The 17720-nt window shown below is 49.4% G+C and overlaps 1 protein-coding gene and 1 pseudogene across 1 annotated transcript in view; both read right to left on the reverse strand.

Moving 5' to 3' along the window:
- The window catches only part of LOC128409497 (zinc finger protein 850-like), a 38543-nt pseudogene extending 24764 nt beyond the window's left edge, over positions 1–13779 (reverse strand).
- The window catches only part of LOC128409384 (zinc finger protein 470-like), a 420794-nt gene that overhangs the window by 161570 nt on the left and 241504 nt on the right, over positions 1–17720 (reverse strand). The window lies entirely within an intron of this gene.

A 17720-nucleotide genomic window follows, 5' to 3' on the forward strand; every position in this document is an offset into this window, starting at 1 on the left:
ACCCCGCCAATGCGAATGAGGGTTTCCAGGCACACGGAGACCATTGCCTTTCATGTGGCCACACTGGCAGGACCCCCAATAATACTGGGGATGAGCTGGCTGGCACTGCATGATCCAGTAGAGTCATGGCATCAGCGGTCAGTCACCTTTGAGTCAGCTTACTGCTTAGGACACTGTCTGGGGGGGGAGAACCCAAGAATGACGGTGGCTAGAGTGGCTGGGCTGGCCATGGAACAAAAAGGGGAGGTGCCACCACAATATGCTGACCTGAAGGAAGTCTTCAGCGAGAAGGAGGCGGATAGACTACCCCCCCACAGGCCCTTTGACTGCCAAATCAACTTACTCCCAGGGGCTCAGTTGCCGGTGGGTAAGCTGTATGCCATGTTTGACCGGGAGATGCAGGTGTTGCGGCAATTTATTGACAAGAACCTGAAGAGGGGGTTCATAAGGGAATCAAAGGCAGTGGGGGGCAGTCCGGTGTTCTTTGTGGACAAAAAAGAGACTAATCAGCCCAGATTAGTCGTGGATTACCGGGCCTTAAACCTGGTGTCAGAACCCGTGACCTTCCCAATGCCCAGGATTGATGACATTTTAACACGGGTGAGGCAGGGGAAAATTTTTACCAAGCTGGACCTCAGGGGAGCATACAATTTGATTAGGATAAGGGAGGGGGACGAATGGAAAACCACCATGTTCACCCCCCTGGGGGCTTTTGAGTACTTAGTCATGCCATTTGGATTACAATCGGGCTCCGCCTGCTTTCAAGCATTCATGCACCACGTGTTGGGGCCCCTGCTGTACAAGAATTGCATAGCCTTTTTGGATGATGTCTTAATCTATTCGGACAATGAGGAGCAACACGTCAGAGACGTCAGGGAAGTGCTACAGAGACTGCAGAAGCACCAGTTGTGGGTCACGCTCAAAAAATGCCAATTTCACGCCAGAGAGGTCGAGTTTCTGGGGTACAAGTTGTCAGACAAGGGCCTAGCTATGGACCCAAGCAAGGTGAAGGCAGTGCTGGAATGGAAAGCCCCCAAAACCCGGAAGGATGTGCAGAGGTTCTTAGGGTTCAGTAACTTCTACAGGAAGTTCATAAAGAACTTCGCTCACTTGACAGCGCCCATCACAGATTGTTTCAGTAGCAAAAAGAAGTTCGCGTGGACAGAAAGTGCCCAGCAATCCTTTGAAAGACTGAAGAAGGCGTTTGCTTCAGAAGAGCAGCTCCTGCACGTTGATCTAAAGAAGCCCATGAGACTGGAGACGGACGCGTCCGACCGAGCCGTTGGAGCGGTCCTTTTGCAGCCAGGGGCCAAGCAGGGCTGGAGGCCGTGTGCCTTTTTCTCAAGGAAGCTGAGCAAGTCAGAGCAAAACTATACAGTGTATGACCGCGAACTGCTTGCGATCTATGCGGCTTTTCGGCAATGGAGACATCTGTTGATAGGGGCGCAGCACAAGATCCAGGTTTGTACTGACCACAAGAACTTGGAATACTGGCGGACCGCGTGAGTGCTCTACCAGAGACAGATTCGATGGGCTCAGGAGTTCTCCAAGTTTTCCTTCGAGATCCGATACGTGCTGGGAGAGGAAAACGTAAGAGCAGATGCTCTCTCCCGGAAACCGGAGGACATGGAAGGAGAGGGACCGCCGGAGATCCGACACGTGTTTCCCGAGGACTGATGGGTGTGTGGTGGAGCGTTGGTTGGGAAAAGAGAACTGGCCGGGCTTACTATGACGACGCGTTCGCTCAAGCGAAAATCAGGGAACTCCGGTATGGAAGGGAAGACCATGGAGGGTTTGAGGAAAAAGAAGGGCTACTGTACTATAAGGGGGCACTGTATGTACCGGGGGAGACTTTGAGGGGGAAGGTACTCAAACAACTCCACGACAACCCAACAGCTGGGCACTTTGGACAGCACAAGACCATGCTGCTCGTCACCAGGCAGTTCTGGTGGCCAAAGGTGAGGGAAGACGTACGGGAATATGTACGGGGGTGCGACTGATGCCAGAGGGCAAAGGGGGAGAGGGCTGCCCCCGCAGGGTTACTGGAACCCTTACCTACACCGGGAAGGCCCTGGGAGGTGGTGTCCATTGATTTTATGGCAGATTTGCCCAAGTCAAGGGGGAAGACAGCAGTCATGGTAGTTGTCGATCTACTGACAAAAATGTGCCATTTCATAGCTTGCTCACATGCGGTGACGGCAGAGGAGACAGCCAGGTTGTTTGTGGCTCACATTTTCAGGCTGCATAGGGCTCCCTCGAGGGTAATCTCGGATCGCGGGAAACAATTTACTTCCAGGTTCTGGAGGAAGCTCATGAGCTTGCTACAGGTCGAGGTGGGCTTCTCGACGGCGAGGCACCTGGAAACCAATGGACAAGCAGAAAGAGCGAACAGTATACTCCAGCAATACCTACGCTGCTACGTCAGCGAGAGACAGAACGATTGGGTAGAGAAACTAGCGTTGGCTGAATTTGCATACAATAACGCTGAACACGTGTCCACGGGAAGGAGCCCGTTCATGGCCAATTATGGGTGTCACCCCAGGGCCTTCCCGGGGAGGGGGGAGGAAGCATAGAGTGTACCCGCGGCAGAGCAGTTTGTAGAAGAAATGGAGGCCTTGCACCAGCAACTCAAGATGAACTTGGAGCGGGCCAAGGAAGTTTACAAGAGGCAGGTGGACAAGCACCGTCGGGAGGGGGAGGCCATACGGGTGGGAGACCGGGTGTGGTTGTCAACCCAAGTGTTACCCCTAAAGGGAGGGTGCAAGAAGTTGCAGCCAAGGCAGCTGGGGCCTTTTGAGGTAACACAGCAGGTGAACCTGACAGCATGAAGATACATCCGGTGTTCCATAGGTCCCTACTTTCACCGTACAGGGAGGGGCGGGAATTTCCGGGGCGGGAGGGAGGAGTCACCACCCACCCGCTGGTAGAGGAGAGGGAACACCGCAACCAAGCCACGGAAATACTCGATTCAAGGTGGCGAGGTCGCCAGGTGGAGTACTTAGTGGCTTGGGAAGGAGAACCCAGATCAGAAAACACGTGGGTCCCCGGTGAATCAATAAATGACGGCTATCTGGTGGGAGAATTCCACCGTTTGTTCCCGGATAAACCAAAACCACTAGCGAGATTCTGGGAGGAAGAATTTGGAACCACAGACGACCAAGGGGACTTTGTGGGTTTTCCTGCCTCCGAAGAGGAGGGAGGGGAGGTGTCAGAGGGAGAAGAATCAGACTGGGAGGTCCACCCCGCGGGAAGAGATCGGAGCAGGTGGGAAGCTGGTTTTGAATCCTCAGTGGATGGTGACAGCTCCTTCAGGGGATTCCCCGCATCGTCGGCCGAGGAAAGAGACGAGGTTGAATCGGAAAATCGTGCCGGGGGTGGAGGGGGTCCTGGGGAGGAGGTGGATGTCAGGGAACTGCCATCGGAGCCAGAGGGAGAGGGAGGGCTCCAGAGGGGTTCCGGAGAGCGTCCCGGGAGGGAGAGAAGCAGCCCATCTTCCGGTGGAAGGAATTCATCGTAGCACCAGTGGAGAAGAGGGGCAGATGGGGGAATCGGCGAGGTGGATCCATGACTCCTCGCCGGAGACCAGCGGGGAGAGCACGGGTCCTCCGCTGCCCACACCCTCCCTGCGCAGAAGGCTTCCGCGCAGGGAGAGTAGGCGGCGACTAGGCGTCAAAGAGCTTCTTTGCTGGAAGAAGTTCAAGAAACGCCCACTGACGGATTCTGCCACTGATTGAGACAGCCACGGGTGAGTCCGGACAGAAAGGGTTCACCCAGGTAACCCAGCCAGGTGTGGCGTCGATTCACGCACGAGCAACCCCTAGAACCATTACATCTGCCAAGAAAACTCCATGGACAAAGGCAACAGGCATATGAAAGTTATGACGCTGGAAGATGAGCCCCTCAGGTCGGAAGGCGTCCAACATGCTACTGAGGAAGAGCGGAGGACAAGTACAAGTAGATTCAGAGTTGAAGCGGCTGGGCCAAAGCCGAAAGGACGCTCAGTTGCGGATATGCCTGGAAGTGAAAGGAAAGTCCAATGCTGTAAAGAAAAATATTGCATAGGAACCTGGAATGTAAGAACTATGAACCTTGGTAAGTTGGATGTGGTCAAAAATGAGATGGCAAGAATAAATATTGACATCCTGGGCATCAGTGAACTAAAATGGACGGGAATGGGCGAATTCAGTTCGGATGACCATCATATCTACTACTGTGGGCAAGAATCCCGTAAAAGAAATGGAGTGGCCCTCATAGTCAACAAAAGAGTGGCAAAAGCTGTACTGGGATGCAATCTCAAAAATGATAAAATGATCTCGATACGAATCCAAGGCAGACCTTTTAACATCACAGTAATCCAGGTTCATGCACCAACCACTGGTGCTGAAGAAACTGAAATTGACCAATTCTATGAAGACTTACAACACCTTATAGAAATGACACCAAAGAAGGGGAGCATGGACATCACCAGATGGGCAGCATCGAAATCAGATTGATTATATTCTCTGCAGCCAAAGATGGAGAAGCTCTATACAGTCAGCAAAAACAAGACCTGGAGCTGACTGTGGCTCAGATCATCAGCTTCTTATAGCAAAATTCAAGCTTAAACTGAAGAAAGTAGGAAAAACCACTGGGCTGGTAAGATACAATCTAAGTCAAATCCCTTATGAATACACAATGGAAGTGAGGAACAGGTTTAAGGATTTAGATTTGGTGGACAGAGTGCCTGAAGAACTATGGATGGAGGATCGTAACATTATACCGGAGGCAGCAACGAAAACCATCCCAATGAAAAGGAAATGCAAGAAAGCAAAGTGGCTGTCCAACGAGGCCTTACAAATAGCGGGGAAGAGAAGGCAAGCAAAATGCGAGGGAGATAGTGAAAGATACAGGAAATTGAATGCAGATTTCTAAAAAATAGCAAGGAGAGACAAGAAGGCCTTCTTAAACGAGCAATGCAAAGAAATAGAGGAAAACAATAGAATGGGAAAAACCAGAGATCTGTTCAAGATTCGTACAAAGATTACCATAATAAAAAACAAAAGTGGAAAGGACCTAACAGAAGCAGAAGACATCAAGAAGAGGTGGCAAGAATACACAGAGGAATTATACCAGAAAGATATGGATGTCTCGTAAATCCCAGGTAGTGTGGTTGCTGACCTTGAGCCAGACATCCTGGAGAGTGAAGTCAAATGGGCCTTAGAAAGCACTGCTAATAAGAAGACCAGTGGAAGTGATGATATTCCAGCTGAACTATTTAAAATTTTAAACGATGATGCTGTTAAGGTGCTACACTCAATCTGCCAGCAAATTTGGAAAACTCAGCAGTGGCCAGAGGATTGGAGAAGATCAATCTACATCCCAATCCCAAAGAAGGGCAGTGCCAAAGAATGCTCCAGCTACCGCACAATTGCACTCATTTCACACGCTAGCAAGGTTATGCTTAAAATTCTACAAGGCAGGCTTAAGCAGTATGTGGACCGAGAACTCCCAGAAGTGCAAGCTGGATTTCGAAGGGGCAGAGGAACCAGAGACCAAATTGCAAACATGCGCTGGATTATGGAGAAAGCTAGAGTTCCAAAAAGACATCTACTTCTGCTTCATTGACTATGCAAAAGCCTTTGACTGTGTCGACCACAGCAAACTATGGCAAGTTCTTAAAGAAATGGGAGTGCCTGATCACCTCATCTGTCTCCTGAGAAATCTCTATGTGGGACAAGAAGCTACAGTTAGAACTGGATAAGGAACAACTGATTGGTTACGAAAAAGAAGCAATGCAGAAGCGAGCTCCAGATGGCTGGAATGGTAAACAGGATGTGGATGTTATTGGAATGTACCGTGGGAACCAGGGACGGTCTATTCAGTGCACTGAGCACCGGATGTTAGCTCAGAGTGGCACATGACCCTGTACTGGAAGTACATGGGTGGAGTTATTCTCTCTCTGCAGTTGTGAATCAGAGGGTACAGACGTGTTTTCTCTGTACTGCTGAAAGACAGGAATAAAGACATGTAAATATATTTCTGTCTGTCTCTCCCCCCCCCCCGGGAGTGGAGGAGAGGGAGGAATGGTGTGTTCTTTTCACGCTGAAAAGGATCGCCGAAGAGACCTCCCTTGATCTTGCCAGGAGACGCAGACAGGAGGTCACAAGGATTCAAGCCGGGCACCTGGAGGGTGGCCAAATTCCTCTGGACTAAGCTGGCACTGCTGGCTTGAAATCCGACATCTGGTAGCAGAGGTTACATCTGGTAGCATTTGCCGATGGATAAAAGATCCATGAGAATCTGCATGAGAGGTGAGATGTCGATGAATCGTTGCCATCCTCTGCACCTAAGGAGATAAAGAAAGCGTCTGCCTGCAGCCAGAAAGCTGAACAGACAGCTGGACACCGAAAGGCAACAGAGCTAGAAAGGTATGCTGAATTTTGGGCTTAGGAGAGTGAACGCAGAAAGGTTTAATTCTCTGGTTCACATAAAAGAGCTACGTTTGAGAAAAACAAGCTCTGAGGGCAAGCTTGCATACCAGGAATTCCTGTGGTGAGATAAGGATTCCCGTCTTGAGCAGGTTGCTAGGCAACGGCCGCACAGTACTTGTAAAGTTACTGAATGGCTCAAAAAGAGCCTGGGAAGTCGAATTGTTTTGATATCTGCGCAGCTGTGCAAGGGTTTTGAAAATAAGCCCAAAGGTTTGCCTGCCAGTGAAAGCAGTAAACAAGCCTAAAGACTTTTGGAGTTTACTGGCTTGAAAGTGAAAGCAGGCTTGAGAGAGAAAGTACAGACTTGAGTTCAGCATGGATTCCAAGAAGGCGGGAGGGTTGCCCTATCCACCTCCCCTGACTAATGACAATTATTAATCTTGGTCTATAAAGATGAAGGCCCTGCTGCAGAATCAGAGGGTCTTTGACGTGATTGAGAACCCCATCCCAGCAGCACCAACCCGAGGTTGGGAGTCACAGAATCTGAAAGCCAGAACGGCTATAATTCTGTGTGTGTCAGATGACCAATTGGTGCATATTCAGGGTTTGGAATATGCACGGGAAATTTGGGAAATGCTGCGTAGAACACATCAGAGGGATGCTGGTTCTTCAGCGTTGCTGTATTTTGAGAAGCTGACCAATCTGAGGCTTGCGCCTGATGGAGATGTTCAAGCGCACCTGACGGAGATGAAATATCTGTGCCAGCAGATGGTGGAACGCAATTTCCGTCTGCAGGAGGAAGTGTTTTGCTTCATGATGATCAACAGCCTAAATCGGACTTACAAAACCGTTGCCAGTCAGCTTGGTTCCCTCCCGGCTCAAGATTTGACCGCGGAAAGGGTGTCTGCCGTCGTGTTGAATGAACATGACAGACTTGCTGCACTGGAAGAAAAGGACAGGGGGAGGGAGGAACGGAGTTCTAATTCCCCCGCAGATGAAGCTACTGGAGAGAAAGCTCTAGCTTTGAACGCTGTCCGATGTTACAATTGTGGACAGGCTGGGCATCTTCAGCGGAACTGCAAGAAGCCACGTCAGCCAAAAGGAGCGAAGGGCCGCTCAGCAAAGCCTGAGGCATCAGGCAAAGGTCATACCAAGACTTCGGTGAAACCTGGAAAGGCTTTGATGGCGAAAGGAACCACGCCAGATGTTGGGAACTCGTTTGTTATTGACACGGGAGCGACGGTCCATATGTCCCCACACAGAGAACTCTTTTCATCGTTTAAGAAGCAAAGCTTCGCTGTGAAACAGGCCAACGGTCAGGAGCTGGAAGCGGCCGGCGTGGGGACTGTCTATCTTAAGAGTCTGAACTTGACAATAAACAATGTTTACTTGGTTCCTGAATTGAAGTTCAATCTGCTGAGCGTTTCGCAGATTGCAAAGAAAGGACTGAGATTGTCCTACGATGCTGAGAGCTGCAAGATCTACAAAGATGGAGAGTTATATCTTTCGGCCAGAGAGAAAGATGGACTATATTTGTTGACTTTTGCACAAAGTGATTACATGGAATGTAATTCATCTGTGTCTAACCTAGTTTCTCTTGCAGGTGTGAGCAAGAAGAAGACCGGAGTCAACAGAGCATTTCAGCGGGTGTATGCTGATGTGATTGGTCCTCTAGAACCATCTAGAGGCAATGCAAGATTTTATCTTGTGTGTGTGGATCATTTCTCTAACTATGTCTGGGTTTATGTGTTGAGAAAGCCACAGGAAGCCTTGGAGAGGTTTCAGGAGTTTTGTGACAAAGTTAAGAGTATGCATGATGCTAACATTGATTGTCTATTCACAGATGAGAAGCAGATTTTTCTTTTACAGGATTTCCAGCGGTTCCTGCAGAAGAAGGGGATAAGACACAAGATTGCTGTTTCAGCGGAAGCGTGGAACAGGGGTGTCTGTGTACGTGTGAACAGAGAATTGCAAAAAGGGATGGAAGCGCAATTGCTTAGTTCACATCTGTCACATGAGTACTGGGCCGAGTCTCTAATGTCGTTCTGTTATACGAAGATGAGAAAGGTTTCAAAAGAGTTGGGAAGTTCTCCTTTTGAGAAACTGTTCCACAGAAAACCTTCTGTTGCCCATTTCAAGGTTTTTGGGTCTCATGTGAGAACAGAAGCTCCAGGTGGAGTAAAGAATGCCAGAGGCATTTTTGTGGGGTATGAAAAGGGTCTCTACAGAGTAATTTTGTCTGAATCTGGTCAGGTGATTCTCACAAAATTTCTAGAGAGTGCTCCTGAACAGGAGAGAGTGATAGTACACACATTTCCCACTGAGGACGATTCAGATGATGATGATTTTACTGATTACAGCTGTACTGAAAGTGATGACACTGATAGCTCGGAGAGCTCAGTTGTCACAGTCATTGAGAGGAAGTCTCACACAATGGATAGGCCTTCACAACTGAAGGATGAACCACTGTTTACCATTGGAACTGGTTCTCCAAAGAGTCCTGAGACTGGACCAGTGAGCAGAGAGGATCAGCACCTCATACGTAGGTCTGAGAGAGTTACAAAGGGTCAACCACCCAAGAGGTACTCAAAAGAGTTTGCTAACTTAGCTGTTGCATGTGTTGCTGTTGTAAACAACCAAGGACAGGTTGGAGCTGTGTCTAAGTCAGAGACAAAGACACAACAGAGAGTTGCTAGCCAAGGTAATGCAGATGCACTCATTCCTTGGAAACCAGACAACCAGAGAGGTACACTGGGGAAACCAGTGGCGGGGAGTTCCAAGGGTGGAACTGAAACAACAGGGGAGTGTTATGTGTATAACAACTGTTTGTTTTCTTCTCTGGATCACGCTTTGCTTGCTGCAACACGCATTGATTCTTTTGGGGGAGGATGTTACGAAAAAGAAGCAATGCAGAAGCGAGCTCCAGATGGCTGGAATGGTAAACAGGATGTGGATGTTATTGGAATGTACCGTGGGAACCAGGGACGGTCTATTCAGTGCACTGAGCACCGGATGTTAGCTCAGAGTGGCACATGACCCTGTACTGGAAGTACATGGGTGGAGTTATTCTCTCTCTGCAGTTGTGAATCAGAGGGTACAGACGTGTTTTCTCTGTACTGCTGAAAGACAGGAATAAAGACATGTAAATATATTTCTGTCTGTCTCTTTCTCCCCCCCCCCCCGGGAGTGGAGGAGGGGAGGAATGGTGTGTTCTTTTCACGTTGAAAAGGATCGCCGAAGAGACCTCCCTTGATCTTGCCGGGAGACGCAGACAGGAGGTCACAAGGATTCAAGCCGGGCACCTGGAGGGTGGCCAAATTCCACTGGACTAAGCTTGCACTGCTGGCTTGAAATCCGACATTAAGCAGTATGTGGACCGAGAACTCCCAGAAGTGCAAGCTGGATTTCGAAGGGGCAGAGGAACCAGAGACCAAATTGCAAACATGCGCTGGATTATGGAGAAAGCTAGAGTTCCAAAAAGACATCTACTTCTGCTTCATTGACTATGCAAAAGCCTTTGACTGTGTCGACCACAGCAAACTATGGCAAGTTCTTAAAGAAATGGGAGTGCCTGATCACCTCATCTGTCTCCTGAGAAATCTCTATGTGGGACAAGAAGCTACAGTTAGAACTGGATAAGGAACAACTGATTGGTTCAAAATTGGGAAAGGAGTACGGCAAGGCTGTATATTGTGTCCCTACTTATTTCAAATACATGCAGAATTCATCATGCAAGAGGCTGGGCTGGATGAATCCCAAGGTGGAATAAAGATAGCCGGAAGAAATATCAACAACCTCAGATATGCAGATGACACAACCTTGAGGGCAGAAAGTGAGGAGGAATTAAAGAACGTTTTAATGAGGGTGAAAGAGGAGAGCGCAAAATATGGTCTGAAGCTCAACATCAAAAAAACGAAGATCATGGCCACTGGGCCCATCACCTCCTGGGAAATAGAAGGGGAAGAAATGGAGGCAGTGAGAGATTTTACTTTCTTGGGATCCATGATCACTGCAGATGGTGACAGCAGTCACAAAATTAAAAGACGCCTGCTCCTTGGGAGAAAGGCGATGGCAAACCTAGACAGCATATTAAAAAGCAGAGACAGCAGCTTGCCAACAAAGGTCCGTATAGTTAAAGCCATGGTTTTCCCAGTAGTGATGTATGGAAGTGAGAGCTGGACCATCAAGAAGGCTGATCACCGAAGAATTGATGCTTTTGAATTATGGTGCTGGAGGAGACACTTCAGAGTCCCATGGACTGCAAGAAGATCAAACCTATCCATTCTTAAGGAAATCAGCCCTGAGTGCTCAACTGGAAGGACAGATTGTGAAGCTGAGGCTCCAATACTTTGGCCACCTCATGAGAAGAGAAGACTCCCTGGAAAAGACCCTGATGTTGGGAAAGATGGAGGACACAAGGAGAAGGGGACGGCAGAGGACAAGATGGTTGGACAGTGTTCTCGAAGCTACACACATGAGTTTGACCAAACTGCGGGAGGCAGTGGAAGACAGAAGTGCCTGGCGTGCTCTGGTCCATGGGGTCACGAAGAGTCGGACACGACTAAATGACTAAACAACAACAACAATTCAGTCGGACATTGTCGCAGTCATGTCATAGGAAACAACTACTGGAACAAAAGACATTCAGTGGAAACTAAAGACGCTATGCCCGTGGCTGAGAATAATTATTTGAACCCTTCCAATGGGTATGGGGGGGGGGAAGGGAGGGAAAGAAAAAAAATGTACAGGAAATTTAAAAATATAATATATGTATGTAAAAAATCCCAAACTCAAATAAAATAAAATAAAAATTTAAAAAAGAAAGAAAGTAATGCATCCTTGTTTTTAAAAGAAAATGAAAAGTTATTCCTAAAAGAAAAGAAAAAGGCAAAACACAGAGGCCCCATCTGCAATCAATCCTGAAATTAGGATCAAGTAGGATCATGGCTTCTAGTGCTGCGCGATGGATCAGTAAGTTCTCTGACATTGGTAGGGCATTCAGAGCACAGTACTGGCGCCAATACATCACGGTGGCCGGGGAGCTGTGACGTATTCCTAGCTCAAATTCCCCGCAGATGTCAAAGGCGCAGGAAGGCAGGTGGAGGAGCCCAAAAAGGTGCCCACCTTCTCAATCTCCACCTTCCTGCCTGCCTCATCCCACCCCAAGCTGAGCAAGCCCCAGTACCTCTCCAGCCCCATCCATCCATGTCCCCATCTCCCCTCCCCTGGGACTCACCAGATATATCGGAGGTCCCTGGGAGGGAACGCTCAGAGGCTGTGAGGAGGGATGCAGGAGACAACCTGACCAGGTCAACTGTCCATCTTCCCCCTTCCATCCTCGCTAGGTTTACAGATTCAGTCTCTTTCATCCTTCCTGAGGAGTCGAGAAGCCACCACAAGCTGCAGGGTCCTGGGAGAGAGGAAGAAGCAAAGGGAGCCTCAGAGGCCCTGCAGGGATTCTCCTGCCCTAGATATCCCCCTGCGCCTGGAGAAGCACAAATGGGGCAGCCCCTTCCCAACAGAAACCCCATTTGAAACATCTCCAGTGATTCCCATTTAATCTGTTTGCACCTCACCCCACTACTTAAGGATGGCATGGTATGCACACTAGTGACCTGAGAGTAGACCCCATTGAACTCAGAGGGGCTTATGGATAGAACTTGGTGCAAAAACCAGGCACCATCCTGTCCCCAAGCCTGAAAACTGCAACCCCAGAGCATGGGCAGAATACAGCCGAATAGCTATTACATGTAGGTGCCCCCACGTCTCAGTGCAAGAGATGCCTTAGCAGTTGAGCTGGCTGGGCCCCAAACCTCTTTCTGCTCATCATTAGAGCTGCTGAGAGACCCTTGAAGGTTGGTAAGAAGAGAAATTACAGGGAGGCAGGCTGAGGGCCTTCTTGGTAGTGGCGCCCTCCCTGTGGAACACGCTCCCATCAGATGTCAAGGAGATGAGTAACTATGTAACCTTTAGAAGACACCTGAAGGCAGCCCTGTATATTGTATGTGCTGGAAGCCGCCCTGAGTGTCTGGGAAAACCCAGTCAGATGGGCGGCAGGTAAATATTATTGTTGTTATTATGATTATTATCATTCACACAGGATGCTGATCAGCTTCACCCCAGTGCCTTGCTCACACAGGATGCTGATCAGCTTCACCCCAGTGCCTTGCCAGGGCAGGAGGGGCATGGTCTTCCTAAACATATTGAGCTGAGCAAGGCTGGATGCAGCTCCTGCTCCCAAGAGTGGCACGTGCCAGTCTGTGCACTTGCTCAGCTGGGAGGGGGCAGATGTTTAGCTGCTGATCCATCACAAGGTTGGAAACCAGATCTCACCCGCCCTAGGGACTCCTCCCAAGAATCCTGGGAGCCAGAATTGGTTCAGGACCCTGAGAGGTGCAAGGAGACAGCTTCAGCCCTGCTGCCCAAAGACTGCAATTCCCAGAGTGGTCTCCAATCCCCCCTTCTTGCCAGGGAACTCTGGGAATTGTATTTGGGTAGATGGTGGGAGAGGGTCTCCCCTCCAGTCTCCACACTTGGGGGGGCTGTATCCCCCCACTCCACAGGGCTTCTCCTTCCTCGGATTCCTCGGATGCTTCTCTGTGTTATCAAATGCGACCTTCCCCTCAGTCTGAAGGGGGCTTATTTGCATGCCCTCCTTTTGTTGCCCCAAAGACTCCCCCCCAAAAGGAAGGCAGCATCTTGATCCAAAGGAAGAACAGAGTTGCAGACCTGCTGGACACTCAGCCCCTCCCTGGCACGGCAGAGAGGAACTGGGGGCAGGACCCTCTGCTCCCTGACTTGGGGGTCTCCCCCCCCATGCATGAGCTGAACGGGGGGGTTGCCTCCCCCCTTGCAGCCCTGGGACCCCCTTCTCCCCGCTGCACCCCAAGGGGGAAGAGAGAAGAGACTCACCAGATTCCAGGAGGGGCACCGAGGAAGTTTTTGCAAAGCAGAGAGAACAAAGCAGCCTCCTCGTTGCTCGCAGGAAGGGACTGGGCAGGGAGGGGCTTCTGCTGGGGAGGACCTTGCCCTCCCCCGCCCTCCCCTTCCTGTCCTCTCTAGGAATCCCGCTCTGCTCCTTTTAACCCTTGGCAAGCCGAGGGCACCCAGACCGCCCCTCCCTCCCTCCCTCTCCCTGCCTGCTTCTGCGCTCAGGGGCTGCCCTCCCTCCTCCATCTGGGCCAAGGACTCTGCATCAAGCCCCCCCCCCATCTTATGCAGAGTGACGACAAGGGAGGTGGGGGTTCCCCGTTACCATTCTGCCGTGTGCATCTGGATCCCTACTTTGAAATGACTCAATAAGTGGATGTTAACGCAGCCTTCTCAAGAGCACAGAGGGGGGAGGGGCAGCTGCCCCCAAACAATATAAATTGTTCCAGTTACAGATAGGTAGCCGTGTTGGTCTGCCATAGTCAAAACAAAAAATTTTTTTTCCTTCCAGTAGCACCTTAAAGACCAACTAAGTTAGTTCTTGGTATGATGTGTATCTGAAGAAGTGTGCATGCACACGAAAGCTCATACCAAGAACTAACTTAGTTGGTCTTTAAGGTGCTACTGGAAGGAAATTTTTTTTTTAATATAAATTGTTGTTTACTGAGTTGAATATGATCCAAAATGCAGCAGTCTGATTGGTCCTAGAACAATAGGATTCAGAATGCAACAGTCTGATTGGTCCTAGAGCAATGCAGCAGTATGATTGGTCTGCAGGAGCCACCCAATCCAGCTCCAGATGGAAGTGAATCCACAACCTGATTGGCCTACAGGAGAATTCTGGAATTAGCCAATTACGTGCAGCTCATTGTGTAAATAATGTATATAAAGCAGATACTTTGGGGGAACTTTCATTCCTCCTCACCACTATGAGCTGAATAAAGAGCATGAAATCCACTCTCGACTCTGAGTATATTTCAAAAATCTAGAAAAAAATACGTAGGAAACTGAGGTTCTGTGCGCACACGCACACACACGCCCAAAAAAATCCTGGCTACTCCAGGAAGTGAAGACGCCAGGGATGAAGAGCAAGGTGTTCTCTCCAGGCTGCAAAACCCCAGAGCGCATTTTCATGAACACAAGGAGAATCACAGCACCAAAGAACAAGATCCTGCAGTTCAGGATACAATTACAAGTTAGGCGTCAGTAGCTAAAAAGAAGTGGCAACTCAGTCACCTATTGGAAGGCAATTCAGTGTGGAATCCTAGAACGGCGGGAGATGGATGTGTTACCGGGGAATTGGTGGAGGGGGGGTGAGAGAGATACCCCCAGCCTTGCCTCTCCACAAAGAGCCTCCGCTGCACATTCTCAAATGTCACAGTTCACTGATAAATGATGTCGGGATCAGGCCTTATCTCAGAGGTATTTGCCAATCTCCAGGCACTCGGCTTGATTCCCTGTTGACCTCCCTGGCTGCATTCTACAGCAGGCGCAGGCAAGGTCTTAATCGGCGATTCTCCTCTAACGTGAGAAGAACACACCACTTCACCCCTCCATCCCCAGGGAGGGGAAAGAGACAGACAGAAATGTATTTACTTGCCTTTATTCCTGTCTTTCCAGCAGTACAGAGAATCGTGACTGCACTGTCTCATCACCAACAGCAGAGAGAGAAAACTCCTCCCATGTACTTCCAGTACAGATCATGTGACACTCTGAGCTAACATCCGGTGCTCAGTACACTGAATAGACTGTCCTTTGTTCCCACGGTACAGTCCCAAAACATCAACATCCTGTTTGGCTTTCCAGCCATCTGGAGCACTCAGCTGCATTGCTCCTTTTTCGTAACAATGTACTGGCTCAAAATTCATAAGAAATCACATCATTGAATCTTCTCAGTTCCAATGGCATGTAGGACCCAGGTATAAGGGTTGAGGTGACTGAGCCCAGCATAATCCCCCGAGATGTACAGTCATGGCTGCAGGGGCTTCCGGAGGTGATATCCTGCCCCAAACATGTCAGACAGGCAACCATCTCATTCACCATGCCTACCCACCCCATAGTGGGACAAGACAAAGGGGTGTACAGTGGTGCCTCGCAAGACGAAAAGAATCTGTTCTGCAAGTCTCTTCGTCTAGCGGTTTTTTCGTCTTGCGAAGCAAGCCCATTGACGGATTAGCGGATTAGCGGCTTTTAGCGGCTAAGCGGCTTAGAAAAAGGGGGGGAAGGGGAAAAAACCCACAGGAACTCACAAGACATTTTCGTCTTGCGAAGCAAGCCCATAGGAAATTCGTTTTGCGAAGCACCTCCAAAACGGAAAACTCTTTCGTCTAGCGAGTTTTCCGTCTTGCGAGGCATTCGTCTTACGGGGCACCACTGTATTTAACTTGACTCAAGGACCAGGGAGGGACGTGGGTGGCACTGTCGGTTAAACCACAGAGCCTAGGACTTGCTGATCGCAAGGTCGGTGGTTCAAATCCCCGCGACGGGATGAGCTCTCGTTGCTCGGTCCCTGCTCCTGCCAACCTAGCAGTTCGAAAGCATGTCAAACTGCTAGTAGATAAATAGGTACTGTTCTGGCGGGAAAGTAAACAGCGTTTCCGTGCGCTGCTCTGGTTCGCCAGAAGCGGCTTTGTCATGCTGGCCACATGACCCGGAAGCTATACGCCGGCTGCCTTGGCCAATAAAGCGAGATGAGCGTCACAACCCCAGAGTCAGCCACGACTGGACCTAATGGTCAGGGGTCCCTTTACCTTTTAAGGACCAGGGAACTGTAAATGCTTTCCTTTGCACTGTGATGAAGTAAGTGTGAAATACTATATTTGAGTGACAGGGGCAACCACTGGATCTCAGGTTCTACCTGAGACCACACCTTTCCTGTGACATACCTATGATGTATTGATGATGCTTCTGGAAATGTATGATGGGAAACTTTAAAATACTTATCTATCCATTGTTTGGGGCTTTTGGCTGCTTCATTTTTGTGGTAGTGGGAAGTCTTGTTGCAACAATTAAGATAATGCCACCGGACCGCTGTTTGGCTTCTATGTCCTGGCTGAAGTCTCTCGCTTGTGACCCCCGACCGGAACCTATGGGAGCCAAGGTTAGGCAATTGTGGGGTGCTCCAATGACTCTCTTTTTCTTTTTCCTCTTCTTTCACCACCCATCATAGCAGAGTAAGATTGTCTTCCATGAACATGGTCTCAACAGTGAGTCCGTAAGTGACTGTGGAGGCCAATTCTGGTTCCTGTTGTAAACAAAAAATCTGCCCTTTTCCCTTATGGGGTACCCAAGAGACCATATAGAGTCCTTACGTAGCTTCCCCATTGGTAAGAGGAAATGACAGAGGCCAACCAGAGAATATTGAGAAGCAAAGCAACTAGTAAACCTGATCTTTATTGATCTGTTGCAATAGGGTGCCCCCTTCACACGCAGGAAAGGAGGATGACCCCAGAATCAAGGTGTGCCTGCCCTTATATATACATTTTGAATTCACTGCCCTGGAGCTCAAGACCGCCCCTCCGTACATCATACATACATCACAGAAGGGGTGTAACGTAAGATCCCCCCCCCACATACCTACATCACAGAAAAGGCAGTCTACAGCGGAAATCTGAATGTGTTTTTCCTGTCTGCCAGGTTATCTGATTGCCTTTCCTGATAGTCTGTCACCCATTAAAATGCTGATTACTCAATTCCTGAGACAATGGGAAGGCTCCCTGACCCCCTCCCTCCTTGCAGAGAAAACATTTGGTCAGTTTGGGAATCAAAAATGATTTCAGGTCCGTCTTCCTGTGCTGATCTATGTACGTGCTTGGTTGGTGCATTTATGTACCACAGGGGCGTGGGACTTGTCGGTCTGTTCCCAACAGCAAGGGCTGGCGGACCAGCTGGCAGGGCTCCCTTGCCCGCTTGCTTGCTTACTCCAAGGCCATCTTAGTTCCTGGCACCCAGCACCCCCTGGCCAGCCCCAGAGGTACCATTCGCCTAGGGAGCTTGTAGCCAGGGCTGCTGCCACAAACAGCTGTGCAAGCCTTTGGGACGCAGAGACGCAAGAGGGCATCAGAGGAGGGAGCGAAGGAAAGAGGGACGGAGGCCAGTGTTGCCTGTGGCACCCCTGAGCATCCTTCACGGCACCCCAGGGTGCCAGGGCACACTGGTTGAAAACCACTGCAGAATAGACTTTGTTTATGTCTTCAGGCTGTCAACTGTACAAAACAAATTTTACTACACTGTGGGCTTTATAAACAAGCCAGGAACCAATTCATCAAACCTATCTTGGTGAATTCGTCTGGTAAGTCTGATACCTTTTATCTCAAATATCTCCTTGGAAGATAAATGATATAACCGTGGCTGTGGCAAAATTCCTCTCGCGGGTAATAA

Source organism: Podarcis raffonei, chromosome 2 (genome assembly GCF_027172205.1).
Source record: "Podarcis raffonei isolate rPodRaf1 chromosome 2, rPodRaf1.pri, whole genome shotgun sequence".
NCBI classification, from domain to species: Eukaryota; Metazoa; Chordata; class Lepidosauria; order Squamata; family Lacertidae; genus Podarcis; species Podarcis raffonei.